At 48.3% G+C, this 19711-nt stretch overlaps 1 non-coding gene across 1 annotated transcript; it reads right to left on the reverse strand.

Moving 5' to 3' along the window:
- Positions 1 to 12021: 12021 nt before the first annotated feature.
- LOC137771117 (U6 spliceosomal RNA) lies at positions 12022 to 12125 on the reverse strand. The gene has a single exon (XR_011075328.1). It is a non-coding gene; the product is annotated as a U6 spliceosomal RNA (small nuclear RNA).
- Between the last annotated feature and the right edge of the window lie 7586 nt (positions 12126 to 19711).

Here is a 19711-nt window from a genome sequence, read left to right on the forward strand (position 1 = left end):
GTGGAGCAGCCGATCCCAGCTGGAGCCTCCTGCAGCTACAGCCCCTTCTGCCCACCTGCCCTGCCAACTGTCTCAGCCACACCTGGCAACCACATGCCCTGTGGAAATCTGACCAGCCTTGTGCTGCCCTCTGAGAAGACAGCTGGTACATGGGGGTTGGGAGACAGGGGTGGAGTGGGAAATGGAGCTCTGGCCAGAAAGCAGGAGCAGCTCTGGCAGGGCAGGGAGAGACTAGCAGCCTCCACTTGCTGTGTGACCTTGGGCTCCTTGTCGGGCCTCTCTGGGCTAGGTCTGCTCTTGGCCACCGGGAGCTGGAGCTCCAGGATTAACTATAGGCAACTTGTGGCTTTCTGGGCTCATCTGCTCATGCCGGGAACAGCGCACTGGCGCCCACAGGGGGCCGCTGAGTCCTTCACCCCACGGCCAGAGTGCTGGGGGCTGACCTTCAGTGTGATCCCCGGCCAGTGTCTTGGCTTCCTCATCAATACGTTGAGAGGGTTGGTGGCTGGGATGCCCTGCAGGCAGCACTTCCCTCCTCCACCTGGGGGCTGGTCACAGCAGCCGCGCCCCACCCCTCAGCCTGCTCCCCCAAGGCCCCAACCTTCCTCAATGGCCATTTTGTGTCTTGCCAGAGGACCGCTGTTTGCTCAGCTGCCCCCGCCCCTGAGACCTCATGATAATGGAATCCTGTCAGCCCCGGGGCTAGAGGGTGAGAAGCCCTCTCCTTCAGTCTGTCTGGGGCATTGTCCTTCCCTTCCTGTCTGGGTCCGGGTGGGAGGCATTTGCGGTCATTTCCTCTCAGACTTGTTTCCCTTTCCAGAAGCTCAGGCCTGAATCCCAGCCTCCAGTCACCCCCAGCCGTGCATTCCCATGCAAGTCCCAGCGGCCCTCCCTCAGTTTCCCACTCTGTAAAGGCTTAACACCCAGTTAGACCGGGGCTCAAATCCCCAGTTCAAATCCTATCACTTACTGGCTTTATGCCATAAGCCTCAGTTTCCTCACCTGAAAAACGGGAGTATATCCTACCAGCCTCATAGGTAATTACAATCATGGGATCTGACAACCCTGGGCTGCTTTATAGCTGAGTGACTTTGGGTGAGTCACTTGACCTCTTCAAGCTTCAGCTTGGTCCTCTATGGAATGGGGACCTGCCACAGAAGTTCGTGGTGAGAAATCAGGAGAGAGCACACAGACCTGGCCCACACTAGGTGCTCAATAAGTGCTGGCTTTGAAAAACCACTCAGGAATAATGGGGCCAGATGGCCACACATCCCATTGTCCCCACAAACAAAACTGATGAGGTTCCTAGGCAGGTTCCCCTCCCCCAGGCCCCGAGTGGGTCTCCCTACCTTTGCCCATTTTTAAGGTTTTCCTAATGATTTTATGTTTGAAGTGTGTTTCGTAATTTCCCGATGTGTGGGGATTTTCTAGTTATCCTTTATGTAATTGATTTCTAGGTTGAATGCATGCTCAGAATGATTTCAGTCCCTCGCTTTGTGGCCCAGTATGTGGTCATTTGTTTGCAGATGTTGCATTGTCCGTGCAAAGGCAGTGCCTTCTGGAAGTGTGACTGCTGCGATCCAGATGGATCCATTAGATCAGGTTTCTTAATCTTGTTCAATCTTCTAGATTCTCACTGATTTTTTTTCCCCTGCCTTTTCTATAAATTACTGAGGAAAATATGTTACAATCTCCCGTTATGACTGTGAAGTTTGTCTTGTCTCTCCTTGTATTTCTTCTACTACTTGTGTTATATATTTTGAAGTTACTTTATTAGGTGCATATAGTTTTTAAATTGCTAATTTTATGGACAAATCAAACCTCTTGTCATTATAAAATGTCATTATTTCTAGTAGTGATTTTGGCCTTCAAGTGTGTTTTGTCTGCTATTGATATAGCTACGCCGGTTTTCTTTTGGTTGTTATTTTCATGGTGTATCTTTATTTTTGGCCTTGCTATATCCTTTGTTTTTAGAGGTGACTCTTAGTTGGATCATCTAGTCCATTCACACTTAATGTAATTCCCGAGTTACCTGGGTATTTAAATCCACCTTCTTCTTTTGTGCTTTCTATTTTTCTTGTTTGTTATACATTTCCTTTTTCTCTCCTTTCTTATCTTACTCCGATTATCTATTTTTCCTTCTAATCATTTGGAAAGTTTGCACTTAGTGGTTGCCCTAAAAATTACAGCCCGTACTCTTAACTTTTTGAAATCTGAAGTCTTTCCCCACATATCCGTCACCTAGGTTGGTAATGACTGTATGGCCCATTTACGTCGACACTTACTCCCGCTCTCCAGTTATTTTGAAATCCCCCTCCCAACCAAGTATTTATTTTGAACAATAAAGCTCACAGAAAATGTCCAAGTATATTCAATGAGAGCATCCATTTATCTTCCACCTAGAATCACCATTAGCTAAGCTCTGGTTACATTTGTTTCATCTATCTATGCTTTTTTTCTGAGTCTTTGGATAATCAGTTGTAGACTTGTCACTGTTTTTAATAACTGTTTTTTTAAATGTTTTATCCACGTAGGATGATAGAGTCTCAGAAAATCTCATTTTTTTCAAAGTGAAAATTATTTACTTTTTTTTGTGATTATAAAAGTTATCCATGTACAATTAAAAAAATACTAGACAGTAAGAAAGATATAAAGAAAAAAGTAAAAATCACCTGAAATCCTACTCCCTAAAGATGTTAGCATAGACATATATGTGGACAAGGATCCTATTTCCCACTTTCCCAGTTGTATCTATGGGATCTGGGCTGCTTGTTCACCTCTCTGGACCTCAGTTTCCCTGGATATGAATTGGGGATGTGATGGTCAGTCTTATGTGTCAACTTGGCTAGGCTGTAAGACAAACTCTAATCTAGTTATGGCTTTGAAGGTGTGTTGTAGATGTGGTTAACACTGACTTCTACAATTAGTTGACTTTAAGTCACTGAAGATTACCCTCAATGACGTGGGTGTTCCTCCTCCAGTCAGTTGAAGGTCTTAAGAGCAAAATACGTTTCCAGAGAAGAAATTCTGCCTCAAAACTGCAACATCAAGTTCTACCTGAGTTACCAGCCTGCCAGCCTGCCCTACGAATTTCAGTTGCATGAACAAATTCCTTAGAAAGATACAGATATAGACATAGATATAGATATAGACACAGATATAGATATAGACATAGGCATAGACATAGACATAGATATAGATTATCCTATTGGTTCTGTTTCTCTGAAGAACCACGACTGATACAGGGGGTAATATTTGTTATCCATGATCCCATCTAGGGGAGGCAGGGCAGGGCTCATCTCAGCTGTTGGAAGGCTGTCCAAGGTCACCTGAGGCAGAGCTCAGGCCTATAGACACCTAAACCAGTGCTCTTTCCACAAAGACAGCGTGGTTCCTGCATAAGGAACAGCCAGTATCAGTCTGCCCTGGTTGGACCCGCCACTGCATGATGCTGGGTGGGATACGGGATGGCTCTGAGCCTAGGAATGGGATCATGGAGCCCACCTCACAGGGTCATTGTTCATTTTCTTTTTTAAATAATTAATTAATTTTTGGCTGCGTTGGGTCTTTGTTGCCATGCATGGGCTTTCTCTAGTTGCGGCGAGCGGGGGCTACTCTTCGTTGCGGTGCGCGGGCTTCTCATTGCGGTGGCTTCTCTTGTTGCGGAGCACGGGCTCTAGGCGCTCAGGCTTCAGCAGTTGTGGCTCGCAGGCTCTAGAGCGCAGGCTCAGTAGTTGTGGCGCACAGGTTTAGTTGCTCTGCAGCGTGTGGGATTTTCCCTGACCAGGGCTTGAAACTGTGTCTCCTGCATTGGCAGGCAGATTCTTAACCACTGCGCCACCAGGGAAGCCCCCATTGTTCCTTCTCAGTGCAGGCGAGAGCTTAGTTCAGTGTGGGGCACACAGAAAGTGCAAAACTATTGTTGTTATTAATAAAAGTCTACAGAATGCATCCCCCCAGAGGACAGAGTCTGACCGTGTGCCAAGCCCCAACAGGGCTCCTGTGACTGGAGGTCATGGTCTCAGAGCTGGGAGGGGAGTGAGGCTACAGGCAGAACTCCCAGCACAGAGAGACCCACAGCTTAGGCCCTAGGGAGGAAGGTGTGATGATCCTGACCAGCTGGGGGGAGAAAGGGGCCTGGGCGAGTCTCAGGAAGTAGTTTGCAGGGCGTGGGGAGTGTACAGAAGGCACTTGGAGGACAGCCTCACCCACAGGGCCCCTCTCCAGTGCCCACTGGCATCAGGACCAGTCCCACAACTAGGCTGGGAAATCTGCTTCCCCATTTAGGACCCGAGGGAAACCATCCAGGTCTCAGCCTGCCAAGGGAGCAGCGGAGGGAAGCCCAAGATACTGTAACACCAGGCTCGGGGGTCCTGCACCCTCTGCCACCTGCCTGTGGACTGTCTCAGGTGCAGTCAGGTGGATCAGTCACTAGCTTCTCCCCACACCTGACCAGGCTTCCAGGTTGTATTGACAACCCTGTAATTGAGTCCCTACCATGAGCGTGCAATGGAGCACACAAGTGTGCCTTGAGTCATTCAGTGCATCACTGGCCCCACTTAACAGATGAGGAAGTGCAGCTCAGAGGGGCAGGGACCTGCCTGAGCTTGTGGCCAGATTGGAACCATGCCCCCTCCCACCCACAGGCTCAGATTCCAGGCTGCCACACCCCACCCCACCCTTGGCCTTGGCAGTCTGCCCCCCTAGTGCAGTCCCTCAGGCTTACAACTGACATCCTCCCAGCCCATTCCACTCCCAGAATTCCCTGCTGCCAGCTTCCAGCCTCAGCATCCAAACAAGATGCTTTCCAGCCCCTCCATGGTTCCGTGTCCTGTGCCCATCCCGTGCCACTCACCAAGGCGTTTACAGTGCCCCGGGGCTGCTGGCCACCCTTGCTCTAGAAACTGTTAAATGGTATGGCTTTGCCTCTCTTCTCACTAATTTAATCCTTAAACCTTCTCAGGCAACTTTTCCAGAGTGTGAGCCTCCCAGAAGGGCTTTGAGATAATAAATATAATTGCTAACAATTCGTTGAACATTCACTAATTGCCAGGTACTGTGCTAACTGTTTTCCTTGCATCACCTCATCTAATCTGCTCATCAGTGTGCTGAGGTAGGGTCTAGTATTATTCCCATTTTACAGGTGGGGAAACTGAGGCTCAGGGAGGTGAAAGGGCACTGTTCAAAGACACAGTAACAGTAATATCCCACATTTACTGGGCACTTAGTCTGTGTCAGACACTGTTCCAAGGGCTTTATACATACTGTGTCATTTAATGCTCTCCACAGCCTGTGAGGTCAGAACCATTCTAATCCTCATGTGAGAGGTAAGGAAATTAAAGTGCACAGGCAAATGAGTTGCCCATGGCCACATGGCTGGGAAGTGGTCGAGACTGGGTTCTAATCCACGGTCTGGCTCCACAGCCCACAGTCAAGTCTTGTGGACTTTTAGGAGGTAGAGATGGGATTTGAACCCAGGACCTACTGCATGCAGGCCCCAGTTCTCCCTTAGCCTCCCCTGGGAGGCAAGGAATCATCCAAAGCCAGACCTCAGACCATGGGACGGCTCCTAGCACATCAGGGCAAAAACCGCAGCTCGGAAGCAGGCTAACTCCCAGGCAGGCTCAGAGCTCAGCCGAGTCCAAGGAAGTGGCTTTGGCCGGGGCCTCTAACGGGGTGGGGGACTCCCCAAGGGCCGGTCTAGGGCAGGGCCTGGACTCCCCAGATGGCCTGGGAATTGGCAGGCATTCATGCCAACTGAGAGCTTTGCAGTAATTACTATTCCCTCCCTCCAAGGGCTTCCAAGTTCTTACACTTAAATACTTTTAGCAGATGAGCCTTGCAACCTCCTTAAAAAATATTCTTAAACATAAAATTCAGAAACACATGTTCAGAGATGACTTCTCTTTATGTGATCTCCATGCTCTCTAGAAGTTACTAACAAAGTCCAATGTTGATCGCCCAAGCCCCCTTTGAGAGAAAACTTAATGAAATGTACCATCAGAACAGTTAAGAGCACGGGCTCCAGTGTGAGACAAGCCTATCCCACCATCTGTGTGTCCCCAGACGAGTCACTTCACCCCTCTGAGCCGGGGGAGACATGCAATACCTGGGTAGCAGGTGCTCTTATTATCGCCAGGAGTGAAAGAGATGCCCAATAACCCAGTGCGCCCAAGTAAACTGCATCTTGGGCTGGGCCATCTGCAAGTTGATGAGCCGTATCCTGGTGACCAGACTGTTTTCCTGGAAGGATGGGTGCCCTTGGCCCTATCTGGGCCTGGGCCTTAGCTGGGCCTCCCTTCCTTCCACTTCTTTACACTGAGGCAATGCCCAGCTGGCAGTACCCCACCCAGGCTGCACAGGGGTGGGGTATGACAGCATCTGTCACCATGGCATGGAGCTGGCAAGCCTGAAGCACTGGTGGAGCCATTGCAGGTCCTGGGGCCAGGGTCCTCAGAGCCCAAGAGGCAGGAGATGGGAGGGGGTGGAGGCTGGCACGGGGCCCACATCTCCTCCTTCTCCCCAACACCTACCTCATCTCAGTGATGGTAGCTCTTTCCACCTCTTGTGTCAGCCGGAATCCAGGGGTTGTCCTCTCTGTCCCTTGTCTCCCACATCTAGGCATCCCCCAAGTCTCTCCACTCTATGGCTGGACTCTGCAATTGTTTGCTCAGGTGGCCATGACAGCTCGACAGCTCAGGCTGGGGAGTGTGAACAACAGAAATCTATTTTCTCACTGTCTGGAGGCTGGAAGTCTGAGATCAAGGTGTCGCAGGGTTGATTCCTTCTGAGGCTTCTCTCCTTGGCTTGCAGGTAGCTGCCTTCTCCCTGTGTTGTTACATGGTGCCCCCTGTGTTCTTGTCTTGTCCTAATCTCTTCTTATGGGGACACCAGTGGATATTGGGTTAGAGCCCATTCTAATGACCTCATTTTACCTAATGACCTTTAAAGGCCCTATCCCCAAATACAGTCACCTTCTGAGGCACTGGGAATTAAGACTTCAACATCTGAATTTTGAGGGGACACAATTCAGCCCCAACAGACTGTCTTGAATCCTCCACCTTCCCTGTGCTCACAGCCCCTGCGAGGCCCAGCCACACCACTGTGCTCTGACTACCGTGTGGACTCTACTTACCCTCCAGCCCACCCTCCCGCTGCAGGCACCCTGATCTGATCATGTCATTCTCCTGTTGAAAACTCGCCCTGGCCCCCACCAGCTTCCCCAGTCTCAGCTCAGTCTCACCGCCCCCATGCCCAATACCCATCGCACCAAAACCAGGAGCTAGCAATTTACAAAGGCTACCCTGCCTAGGGAATGGTCTAAGCTCTTTAGGTGGTTTATCTGAGTTTATCCTCATCAACCCCATGCGGTAGGTGCTGTCATTGTCTCTACTTAATAGATGAAGAAACTGAGGCATAGAAAGAGTAGAAAGCTTGCTCAAGATCATACAGGCAAGGGGTAGGTAAGGCAGGACTCAAATGCAGGCAGTCTGGCTATACATCCATGCTCTTGACCACTGCATTCAATGAGCTAAGCTGTCCCAGCCTCTGTACTTTGGCTCAGCTGCTCCTTCTGTCTGGAATGCCTTTCCACTCCTTCTCTGCCTCGCAAACTTATACATATTCTTCAAAACCCATCTCAAGTGCCCCTTCCCTTGGATGATAGCCTCTGCTCTACACTGTGCCTTCCCACCATAGAGCACCAATCATAGTTTGAAGCGATCGTGGTGAATGTGTCTATCTCCCTGGGGACAGGCACCAGATCTGATCCATCTCTATATTTCCCACACTCGGGATGGACCAGGCACAGAAGCAGACACCAGTGAACAGATGAGTGAATGAACAAATGAATGAATGAACGCTTCATCACATACAAGTTATTAATCTGGGCGTTTCTTTGAGAATAGATTCCAATTCTTTATTATAAGAGCCAGATGTTTCGAATCTCCCAAATTCCTGCTTTTGGAGAAAAAGAAAAGTAAAACACAAACACCTGTATAATTTTCTCATGGAAATTTACCTTTTTGCCTCACTTTTATTCCTGAGCCCAGCACAGCCTTTGGGGTTTTGTAACAAATTCATACCTATCCCCTGGAGGATAGGAAGAGGTTATCAAAGAGGATGGCCCTGCTTCGAGGTCAGGGGAAGGAGGGAGGGAAAATAAAACAAGAGAAGAAGAAATTCTTAGCACTCCATGGGTTCCTTCCACATCCGAATAGTTGAAAATGACGTTTTCTTTGTTAAAAAAATAAATAAATAAAAGTTTTGTTTTTGTAAAAATAACCCAGCCCCTTGTAAGATTGAAAAAGGTTTAAACGACCCAGAAAAGGACAGAGGGGAAAATAAAATTACTCCATATCACACCTCCCAGCTACTTACACCAGTGTATTCATATGTATAGTCATCAAGCTACGCCTAAGATGTCAGCAGTCTGCTGTGTGGGTTATGTTTTAATAAAATATCTCACCACTCAGAGAAAACTCTTGATATCATCTTCCAGACCACACATCTGCTTCTTGTAACATACTGATATATCTGTCTTGCCAGTAACTGTTTATTGAGTACCTACTCTGTGCCAGGCTCTGACTGGGTCCTGGGGATAAAGGGTGGAGCTGCCTCCGTCGGACAGATTTTAATCAAATATAATGACACACGTAATTAATTAGTTGCAACTATGGCCAGAGCTACAAAGAGGGTGCTGGTTCTTTGACCTAGCCAGTGAGGACAGGGAGGGCTTTCTGGAGGAGGTGCCCAGCTGATGTGAAGGAAGAGGAGGCGTAAACCTGGAGAGATTGAGAAAGGCATGCCAGGCAGAGGGCAAGGCCTGTGGGGAAGGAATCCTGATGTGGCCACCATGGCTGGCTGCCTGTTCCCCTTCCTCCATCGCTGCAGAGACTGGGTTTTATTCTGGCGTCTACCCCTCCGGTCACTAAGTTACTATTTTACTCAGGTAAATCCTGATGAGTCTAAGCTGATCACGGTGGTCCTCAGTCCCTTGCCAGTAGTTGGGTACGGCCAGGCGATGTGGTCCAGCTCTGACTATGAGGAGGGAAGGAACTTCAGAAGAACTTCTGAGAAGGACCAAGCCAATCCCTTTTCTGCCTCTGGACAGTGATGGTGAAGGTGTGATCCAGAACTGCAGCAGCCATCTTGCACCCTTGAGGATGAGACAAGATGAGAGGGCAGCCAAGCAAAAAAGACAAGAATCTGGGTCCTTACTGATGTCACTGAGCCTTTGAATAAACAATCCTGGACTGCCATGCCCAGGACTTCTTGTTATGCAAGGAAAACAAGTCCCCATGTTGTTGAAGTGATTTTGAGTTGGGTTTTCAGGGGTGTCGATCTAGTTGGAAGTGAAGGGGGAAGGGTTTATCCCACAGTGATTACGTAACGAGATGAGCACATTGTTTTTACCTGGACTGTGGGCTTCCTAGGGTGGGAGTGGGGGCTGGTGGAGTCGATGTGGGGGGGCTAGAGCTTTATCCTTTGGTGCCACTAAAGCCTGTTAAAGGGAGTAGCCTCTAACTCAAGAGGCTATTGGAACTTGAACTCAGAGTAATGTAAAGAGAAGCAGGAGAAGCAGGTACACATCTGTGTATTCGGAAGCCACGTGTCAGCCCCAGCCGTCCCCAAGTTGTCCAGGCACCCTTCAACAGTCAACTAATTTCAGCTCCTCTTTCCACGCACTGAGGGAAATGCCCCCTCCAATAGTCCTCTGGATCCCTGGGGGAATAGATTCTCTATTGTGTCACTGGCTTCCTAATCATTGCTTTGGATTTGTTAATTTCTCCCTGTCAAAATCTGTTTTACTGAAGCATTATTCACATACTATAACATTCATCCTTTTAAAGCGTACAATTCGCTGGCTTTTAGTATATTCACAAGGTTGTGGGACCGTCATCACTATCTTATTCCAGAACATTTTTTGTCACCCTATAAAGAAATCCCATACCCATTAGCTGTCACTCCCCTGTCCCCCTCTCTTTAGGCCCTGGCAAACACTGATCTTTCTGTCTCTATGGATTTGCCTATTCTGACATTTCATATAAATGGAATCATACAATATGTGGCCTTTTGTGACTGGCCTTCCTCTCACGCCAAGCATCCCATCAGATAATATTCTAAACGAGTGCAAGAGTTACTGTAATCACCTCTTGTTACAAATGGCACTTTCCCCGCTTGCTATATGTACATAAAACTTTACAGAGGTAAAACCATACTATACATGTGGGTTTTAAATGTTTTTATTTCAATCTAGTATCAAAGACATCTTTCTTTGTCAGTACAAATCTGCATAACCCTTTATATTGTCTGCAGAATAAATCACGTGGTTAAAAAATTATGCCTGGCTCAAGCTCAGTGCTCAGGCCCAGGAGGAAGGCAGGCTAGTCCCCTCCAGATGGGTCTTTACCACACTTGCAGCTTTTCGTTGAGTGTAAACAATGAGATGACAGCTTTGTGTGTACATTTCTTTAAAGTCCTAGACATGGGACTGTGGGCTAAATGGTATGCATGTTTACTTTTTTTTAATATTCTCCCAAACTGTTCTCTGGAAAGGTCAGATCAGATAGGCTGGCCACTACAATGAAGCACTGTGGCCTCTGGACTCCAGCTACTTGGATTTTAATCCCTACTCCATGCTCATTATTGGTAGGACTTTAACTTGTCTGTGCCTCAGTTAACTTATCTGTAGAACGGGGATAATGAAAATACCAATCTCATCAGTTTGTTGTGAGAATTAAATTAGTGTAATACATGTACAGCAGTGGTTCTCAACTGGGGTGACTTTGCCCGCCCCCAAGGGGATATTTGGCAATGTCTGGAGAGATTTTTGGTTGTCACGACTGGGGAGGGGTGCTACTAACATCTGGTGGGTAGAGATCAGGGATGCTGCTGAACATCCTACAAGGCACAGGGCAGTGCTCCCCACCCCAACAAAGAATGATCCAGTCCCAAATGTCAACAGTGCTGAGGTTGAAAAATCCCAGTGTAAAGGGCCTGGCCCAGAATAAGTTCGCATTAATGTTGGCTGTCATTATGCTTCCACTAGCAGAGCATGAGAATGTTCGTTTCCCATACTCTGGCCAAATGTTTTAAGTCCAACAAAGGAGCATTTCCTTATACCCTTATGGACCTGACTTCCTGGGATTGGCCTCTATTACAGCTGTGGGTTTCCAGGGGACTGGCTGGCAGTTGGGTCCAGCTAAGGAACCTTTGACTTTGTGAGCAAGAGCTTCAGAGTTCCTGGAATTAGCTGACTCTGTATGTGTTTGTCTTTGCATTTGTAGAGGCTGGGACATGTGGTGGATAAAGTGTGGATTTTGAAGTCAGGTCTGGATTCAGATCCCAACTTGACTGCTTCCTAGGTATAAGAACAAATGACTCTCTAAACCCCAGGTTTCCCCATCTGTAAAATGGGATTATTGGGAGGATTAAATAAGATAATGGAGCACCATGCCTGGTTCTTAGTCAATGCTCAATCAATAGCAGGTGCAGTTTATTCAGTGATCACCCCATCCAGGCCCTTCGCTAAGACTTTTCCTAATTATTCAACTTAATGGTAACTACTGCCATAGTCATCGTTATAATCACAGTAAGGTCAAGACCCTGTGTCTATCTATCCAGGTACAAGGGGAAGTCACTTGTTGAGCTTCCAGCCAACATTCCACAAATATCTGCTGAGCATTGCTACGCTCCAGACCAGGTGCTGGGCTCTGGCAGATACAAGGGTCTCCTAATTCTCTCCCATCCATATTGAAGAAATAACACAAACAAGATGTCAGGAAAAAGACCAGACATATTAGCTTTCACTATACATGTAAATGGGTTAATTTCCTTTATTAAAACAAAAACAACAAGAAGACAAGCTGAAAAAAGTGGGGAAAAGAAAATTTAGTTACATGTTATTTATAAGAGAACTAAAACAAGCCATGGAAAGAAATAAAAATCTCTAACGAAGTAGCTCTATATTTATAAATTATTGAATTATGTTTCAAATGAATAACAAACCACACTGAAGTGAAAAAAAGGACTAATTTAAGTAACTATTTTTTGGTCATCCTTGTGCAGGAGTCATGCTAATCTTCTCTGTATTGTTCCAATTTTAGTATCTGTACTGCAAGCACCCCAAGTAACTTTTGAATACAGAACTTTGATATATACCCTCAGTCTAAAGATAAAAAGAATTGCAAACAAATACTGAACTCTACCTAATGGGCTTGCTTTTCATAGTGACTAATTCTGAAACTAGTCTCTGTGCATTGGCAGACTGAGTAAAAGGTGAAATATATTGAGGATGTTGAGAGGCAGGTTTCTCACTGTTGTAGAAGGGACATACAAATAGGAAATGGGGAAGGCCAGGAAGAACGCTGTGGTATTGGATGGGAACTGGAGGCATCAGTATGAACTCTTGGATTTATATTTATATGTGTATGTGTTTCCTAGTTCTATCCACTGAGAGGACCTAGAAGCAATGATACCCTGCGAACAGTGAGCCCAGCTGTGCCCAGCTCCTTGCTTCTAAACACCATAATACCATCCTCCCACAGGGAAACCAGAGCTGCTAGAAGAAATGGTTGGTTCCTGGGCAAGGCCATAGAAAATATAGGATGAGTCTAGAGCATCCTTTTGTGTCAGAAAATAAGGAAGTGCTCAATGAATAAGAGAGACACATCAAAAGGACATAGCAGCCATGTTGAATGAGCTCTCACTGGCCAAATCTGGAACAATTTGGTTATCAAGTAAATAATAATAGTAATGAATTTTAAAATTTATTTATTTTTGGCTGCGTTGGGTCTTCGTTGCTGCACGCGTGCTTTCTCTAGTTGCGGTGCACGGGCTTCTCATTGCAGTGGCTTCTCTTGTTGTGGAGCACTGGCTCTAGGCGTGCGGGCTTCAGTAGTTGTGGCACACGGGCTCAGTAGTTGTGGCACATGGGCTTAGTTGCTCCGTAGCATGTGGGATCTTCCCGGACCAGGGATCGAACCCACGTCCTCGGCATTGACAGGTGGCTTCTTAACCACTGGGCCCCCAGGGAAGCCCCAATAATAGTAATGAATTATAACCCATTGAATAAGATAAGAATTCATGTGCCCATCATCCACTGTATGTATGTATACTGTAAGCTCTTCTTTCAGTAGAATGCTGACTCATAATAATAGAAATTCTTAAGTCACAATTTTGCAGTCATCAGAGAAATAATTAATGTAGATAAAAATCAAGATGCTAAAATTAGAGGGTGAAAACTTGATGAGAAATAAAATATTTATATAGCATCAAAGTACTCCCATGCAAATTACTTATTAATTATAAAGAGAAAATAGTGATTGTACGGTAGATAAAACTGGTGGACACCACCTTAACCAAGTGATCAAAGTAACCATCACCAGTAATAGGGCAAATTGACATCAAGTGCTTCTTAATATGATGTATGGAGAAAGACGTAGTATCATTTCTGTGGTATCTCTGCCCCAAATGCATAGCCTGAATCTAATCATGAGGAAATCTCTGACAAATGAAAATCGAGGAATATTTTACAAAATAAATGACCTGTACTCTTCAAAAATGGCAATGTCATGGAAGACAAAGGAAGGCTGGGGAACTGTTCTAGAGTTAAGGGAGACTTAAATGTGATGGGCTATTCTGGATTGGATCCTGAACTGGAAAAAAAACTGCTCTAAGCTTCACCAAATTTGTATAAGACCTGTAGATTAGATATAATTTTATGTCAACTCTACATTTCCTGATTTTGCTAATTGTACTGTGGTTATCTGAATGTTCATGTTCTTAGGCAATATACACTGAAGTATTTAGGGGAAAAGGGGCATCATATTTGCAACTTACCCTCAAGTGTTCAGAAAAAAGCTGTACATAGAATGACAAAGCAAATGTCGCAAAGTGTGAATAATTGGTGAATCAAGGGGAAGAGTATTTAGGAGTTATTTGTGCTACTCTTCTAATTTTTCTATAACTTTGTCATTATTTCAAAGTAAAAAGTTAAACAGAAAAAAAGAAAGAAAAAAAAACCTGTTTGGATTCTTTTCTTTAAAGAAGCTATTTTCCCTCAAGGAACTCATTCATATGCTTGCCTCTTCAGCAAGTCTAGACTCTTCCTTAGCATTTTAGTCGACATCCCAATCTTTTAGAAACAAATGGAGATTTGTTTATGAGTTCCTCATTCCTCAGCCATGTGGCGCTGGTTATGCGCCCTGACCATCAACCTCTCCTGTCTGGCTCATTGACAATGTCCACTGAACACTTTTGCATTGCGCCATCTCTGAATCCCCAAGGCTCATCTCCGTACCTGGCCAGAGCAGGAGCATAGGGTAGGAGTTTGTGAAATTGAAAGACTGAAATATCTGATTGTCTTCAGGGGAATAGCAAGAGTTGGAACTGGGAGGGAATGAGGAGGAACCCCACTGGCCTTCTGTGGGGCAAGGGCCCTCATACATGCCTGGACCCTGGACTAGAAAGCTTTGGACCCAGCGGTGCCTGGAAGCCTCTACCCTGTGTCTGGCTGCCAAGGAGATTTGTCTTGGAATGGGCAATCAGGAGACAGAGCAGTGTAAATTCCCCTCTGCAGGGGTGACTCAGGACTAATCCCATCAGTGTGGTTAAGGGTGAGCAGGTGACAGCTTTGCTAAACTGCACTTCAGGGTCCATTGGAAGTTTACCAGCTCCCTCTGGTTTGTTAAACTCACTGGTGGTAAATGCAGTGAACTCTCTGGCTACCCCTCTGATCTTGTGAGTCTGGGCACAGGGTTTTGGGTTTGACTTTCCAAGCTGCCTCGGATCCTCACATCTTGGTTCTTGAAGGCCCTCAGATCTATGGGGCTTGAGGTTGGGATATTTGGAAGTGAGTGGCCATGGATGAGTCTGAGAAGGTGGATGGAGGGAGGCCTTAAAAGCCACCCCTGGGATCCTCAGTGCAATGGGAGGAGCCATGGGACAGTGACAGGTAATGGAGTGAAATGGTCAGATTTTCATTTTAGAAAATTCACTCTAGAAGTTGAAGACCAGAGGGTAGGAAGGGACAAGCAGAAAGATCAATGTAGAGGCTGTTACACAAATCCAGGCAAAAACTAGAACGAGAAGCATTATTTAGACCTTGTCCTATAACAGAAATGGGAAACGTAGCATACATCTCACCACCCAAACTTCTTGTTCTCGTGGCAAACATTGCTAATCCCTCACTGTCCTCCCTTGTCCTGGGCCTGGGTGGGCAGCTCCCGTAGACGACCACTACCAATCAATCCAAGTAGGCTCACTGGATGAAAGACATTTGCCCTCTCCACTCTCTGTTAGAGAAGGCAAGGAAGAGCATCAGTTTGAGGATATGCTCGCGTTTGCCGACAACTCACTTTGGGTCTGGCCCGACCTGAGGCCCTGGGGGGTCAGACCGAGGGTGATACCCCAAGTCAGTCTTTGAGGTCCCTCATGGTGCATTGTTCTTGCCCTGCTGTACACCCTCTGTGCTCCCACTCAGTGCTTTTGCACATCCATTAGCTCATTTCAACCTCACAACATTCCTGGAAGATCAAGGTTGTCATCCCCATTTTACAGAGGAGGAAACTGAGACCAGAGACTTCAGGTAGAGTGCCCAAGTTCCACAGGTGGTAGGTGGCAGAACTGGGATTCAAACCAAGGGCTGTCTGGCTCCCAAAGCCCTGGCTCCTTCCACAAGAAGCTTGTTCCAGCTGCAGCAGCTGTTCGAATCTGTCAGGGCCTCATGCAGAAAGCAGGACAGGTTGGGGTGGGACATGGACATCTTGGTAACAATGGCTTTCCCTGTCAATAAAATCCCTGGCTTAAAAGGACCTGGGAAACTTGACTTTGGAATCACCCTATCTAATCCGCTCTGTGTTGAGCCATGGAGAAGGGAGGCCCTGGCCCCTGGGTGGGGGCAGGGGCGTCACGGAGGGGGATGCTGCACAGATGGTGAGGGGCGGAGGCCTCTTGCAGTGGAAGAGAATAAAGTTTCTGTCCTTGCACAGTTGGAATGAGGGCCCCGGAGCCAAGCGGCCAGGGCCAGGGCAGGGCCAGCCAACCTTTGGCACGTGAAATGCCACCCTGAGCTCATGGCAGATAATTCTGCCATAGCAGGGGGGTAATAATTCATCCCCCCTGGCAGGCATGCATCCTGAAAGCCCTGTCTGTTCCTGCCTCATGGGGTCCCTGTTGGAATGTAGGGGGTCGAGGGGCTGGCCCCAGCTGTGGGCAGAGCTTAGACTGGGCCCAGTGGGCGGGGTAGCGTCTGGGCACTGCCTGGGAGCAGAGGGAGCCTTTGTGCTCTGTGCCCTAGGAATCCCACCCCCACCCGCAGTCGCCCTGTTGGGGAGAAATGGCTGACATGCCAGGCTAAGGCCTGCTCTCTCTCCTTCTTCTTCTGGGGCAGCCAGGAGGAGAGTGCTTTCCTAGGTGCAGCTTGGCAACTGACAGATCTACCCCATCACGCCTGGGGTGCTCCTTCTGAGCAGTGGGAGGGTGAAGGGCAGGGGCCCTCAAACCTGAATGCATGGCACGATCTCCTGGGCAGCTTTAAAAACAGACCAAATCTCAGTCCTCGCCCCCAGAGGCCATGGTCTGTTGTTCTGGGGTGGCACCTGGGCATTGGCAGTGATTCTGAAGGGATCTGGGTTTGAGAACCACCAGTGTGGTGTTTTGAGAGGGTGGTGCCGCAGCTGTGTGACCTTGAACACGTGACATAGCAGTTGGTGCCCCAGTTTCCCCATTTGTGAAATGTGGACAGCAACAGTACCTGTTTTGTGGGGTCACCGGGAGGATTCAATGGGACGATGCTGTAAAGACTCGGCGCTGGGCTTCCCTGGTGGCGCAGTGGTTAAGAATCCGCCTGCCAAGGCAGGGGACACGGGTTCGAGCCCTGGTCTGGGAAGATCCCACATGCCGCGGAGCAACTAAGCCCGTGCGCCACAGCTACTGAGCCTGCACTCTAGAGCCCGCGAGCCACACCTACTGAAGCCCACGTGCCACAACTACTGAAGCTCGCGTGCCTAGAGCCCGTGCTCTGCAACAAGAGAAGCCACCGCAATGAGAAGCCCGCGCGCTGCAACGAAGAGTAGCCCCTGCTCTCCGCAACTAGAGAAAGCCCATGTGCAGCAACGAAGACCCAACGCAGCCAAAAATAAATACAAAACAAAAAGACTCGGCACTGTGCCTGGCACGGAGCACACACCCGGACGCTGTAGATATCTATATCTATCCTATAGATAGTTATTGTTATGTCTTCGTTACCCACCTGCCAAGGGGAAATTTTAGGAGTTAAAGTCCTAGGGAGAAAATCTAGAGGGCAGAGAGAGGTCCCCTTTGAGGACCACATCAAGAGGGGACCAGAGGAGGCTCTTCACGCTGACAGGGAGGCAGGCTGGGAGGTGCCGGCACCTCTGTGTTTCCAGGAGCAGCCCACACTCCTCGGCAAGGCACAGAGACCTCAGGCTCTCGGCTCTCAAAGCACCAAGAACACCATGTGCGTGCGGCTACATCTGGCTTCCCCACCTCCCAGCAGGTTCTCAAGGGGAGGGGTGAGCCTTGCTCAGCTTGGTGCCCCCGAGGCTGGCACACAGGCATCAGTCACATTGGATAGCCTGCGGTGCATGACACAGACCTGCCAGGAGAGCTGGCAGATCCTCTGAGCAGGGAATTAACTGGTTACAATGCTGGCAGATCCTCTGAGCAGGGAATTAACTGGTTACAATGGCAACAGTAGCTACTGCTTCCTGAACACCCACTCTGTATTGGGCATCACGCTTAGGGCTTACAAGACCGCACAAGCCTTGTCACTGCTCTTTCTGGCAGGTCATGCTGTCAACCAAGCTAGTAAGGGTCAGCCTAAGCTCACTGAACTCTACAGCCTCTGGCCTCTGTTGGCCACTGAGCTGCCTCAAACACTGAACTGGGGTTCAGAGCTGTGTGCCTGGCACGTGAGAGTATTATTGCCACAGACAACAGAAATGCCACAGCTTTTTTTGCTGCCCAGGTCCCTGGCTGCAGCCCAGGATGGGGTGTTTAGGTGGAGTATTTTTTCCTGAAGATGGGTTTTCTCATTTTCATAGAATTTCAAGATGGAGAGAGTCACTGGAAATATCCCATCTGCTCTCCAACCTTAGTGATCTGAGATTGCAGTCTAGAGATTTCTGCCTGGAACCTGACTTAGGGGTGGCCTCAACAAATATGCTGCACGAATAAAATGAAAGAAGTGTGGCCCATTCAGTGGCCATGACCTCGGAACCAAGCAAGGGTGGCTTGCTCAGCAGACTGTTCATGAACTTACCCAAGGTTCTGAGACAGATCACTCGGTTATTTGCAGACATTTGTTGGGGGTCTCCTGGGTGCTGATGAACAAGTAGGGAGCAAGCTCTGCTTTCATGGAGCTCAGACTCCAGTGACAGGAGACAGGCCCTAAGCAGGAAAACAAATAAATAAATACCTGCTAGTGAAGAGACGAGAGGGCTTGTGATGGGAACGACTTTATTTATTTTAAAATTTTTTAAAAAAATTTATTTTATTTATTTATTTTTGGCTGCTTTGGGTCTTCGTTGCTGCACACAGGCTTTCTCTAGTTGCAGCGAGCAGGGGCTACTCTTCGTTGTGGCACGCGGGCTTCTCATTGCGGTGGCTTCTCTTGTTGAGGAGCATGGGCTCTAGGCGCGCGGGCTTCAGTAGTTGTGGCACGCGGGCTCAGTAGTTGTGGCTCGCAGGCTCTAGAGCGCAGGCTCAGTAGTTGTGGCGCATGGGCTTAGTTGCTCCGCGGCATGTGGGATCTTCCTGGACCAGGGCTTGAACCCGTGTCCCCTGCGTTGGCAGGCAGATTCTTAACCACTGCGCCATCAGGGAAGCCTGATGGGGACGACTTTAGACTCAGCATTGAAGGACAGTTTCCCTGGGGAAGCTGAGACCTGAATGACCAGAGGGAGGCAACCATGCACAGGTGCAGGCACCAGTGTACCAGGCAGAGGGATGCAAAGCTGATGCAAAGGCTGGGGAGGATGGGGTGGAGAGCAGATGGGACTGGTGCTGGTGAGGGGTCAGAGAGGGGAGGCCATGGTCCAGATCACCTAAAACCCAGCCATGTTTGGCTTGTTTGGGACTAGGGTCAGCCCTAGTGGAGTCTGAGTTGTGAGAGGGACATGTTCCCATCAGCCTCTGCCACGGCAGGAGTGGCACTGTGCTTCTGACCTGTCTGTACTGTGGGGATTGGGACCCTCGTCATTGCCCAGGGCCACAGGGACAGTGCCCAGCTACCAGGCAAGGCAGGGGCTCTGCCGAGGCTGGCCTGTAGCTGGGGGAGGCCGGGGAGGGAAGGCCTGGCTGAATGAGTGTGTGTATGTGCATGTGTGTGTGTGTGTGTGTGTGTGTGTGTGTGTGTGTGTGTGTGTGTTTGGGAAGCTAGTCTAAATCCAAGTCACCCATCAGTGGTTTGAGAACTCCTTGGAGGTACCTAAGCCACCATGTGAAGGGCCATTAAGTCACATGGGAGAAGCTATTCCCTTCCAATCCCATCCCTCTGATTACATCAAGGACAATATCCACTTGCTGCTGGTTTGCCCTTTATGTGCCCTGAACATTTGCTAATCTTCCTTTTTACACAAAGCGCTTTGGCCGGCCTCACAGGCACGGTGTCCAGTGGGATGCAACAGTGCTGCTTGTTCTCAGTGTCGCATCCCGGTCACCTTGTGTTTGTGGTCACTGGCTTTCT

Source organism: Eschrichtius robustus, chromosome 10, assembly GCF_028021215.1.
Source record: "Eschrichtius robustus isolate mEscRob2 chromosome 10, mEscRob2.pri, whole genome shotgun sequence".
NCBI lineage: Eukaryota > Metazoa > Chordata > Mammalia > Artiodactyla > Eschrichtiidae > Eschrichtius > Eschrichtius robustus.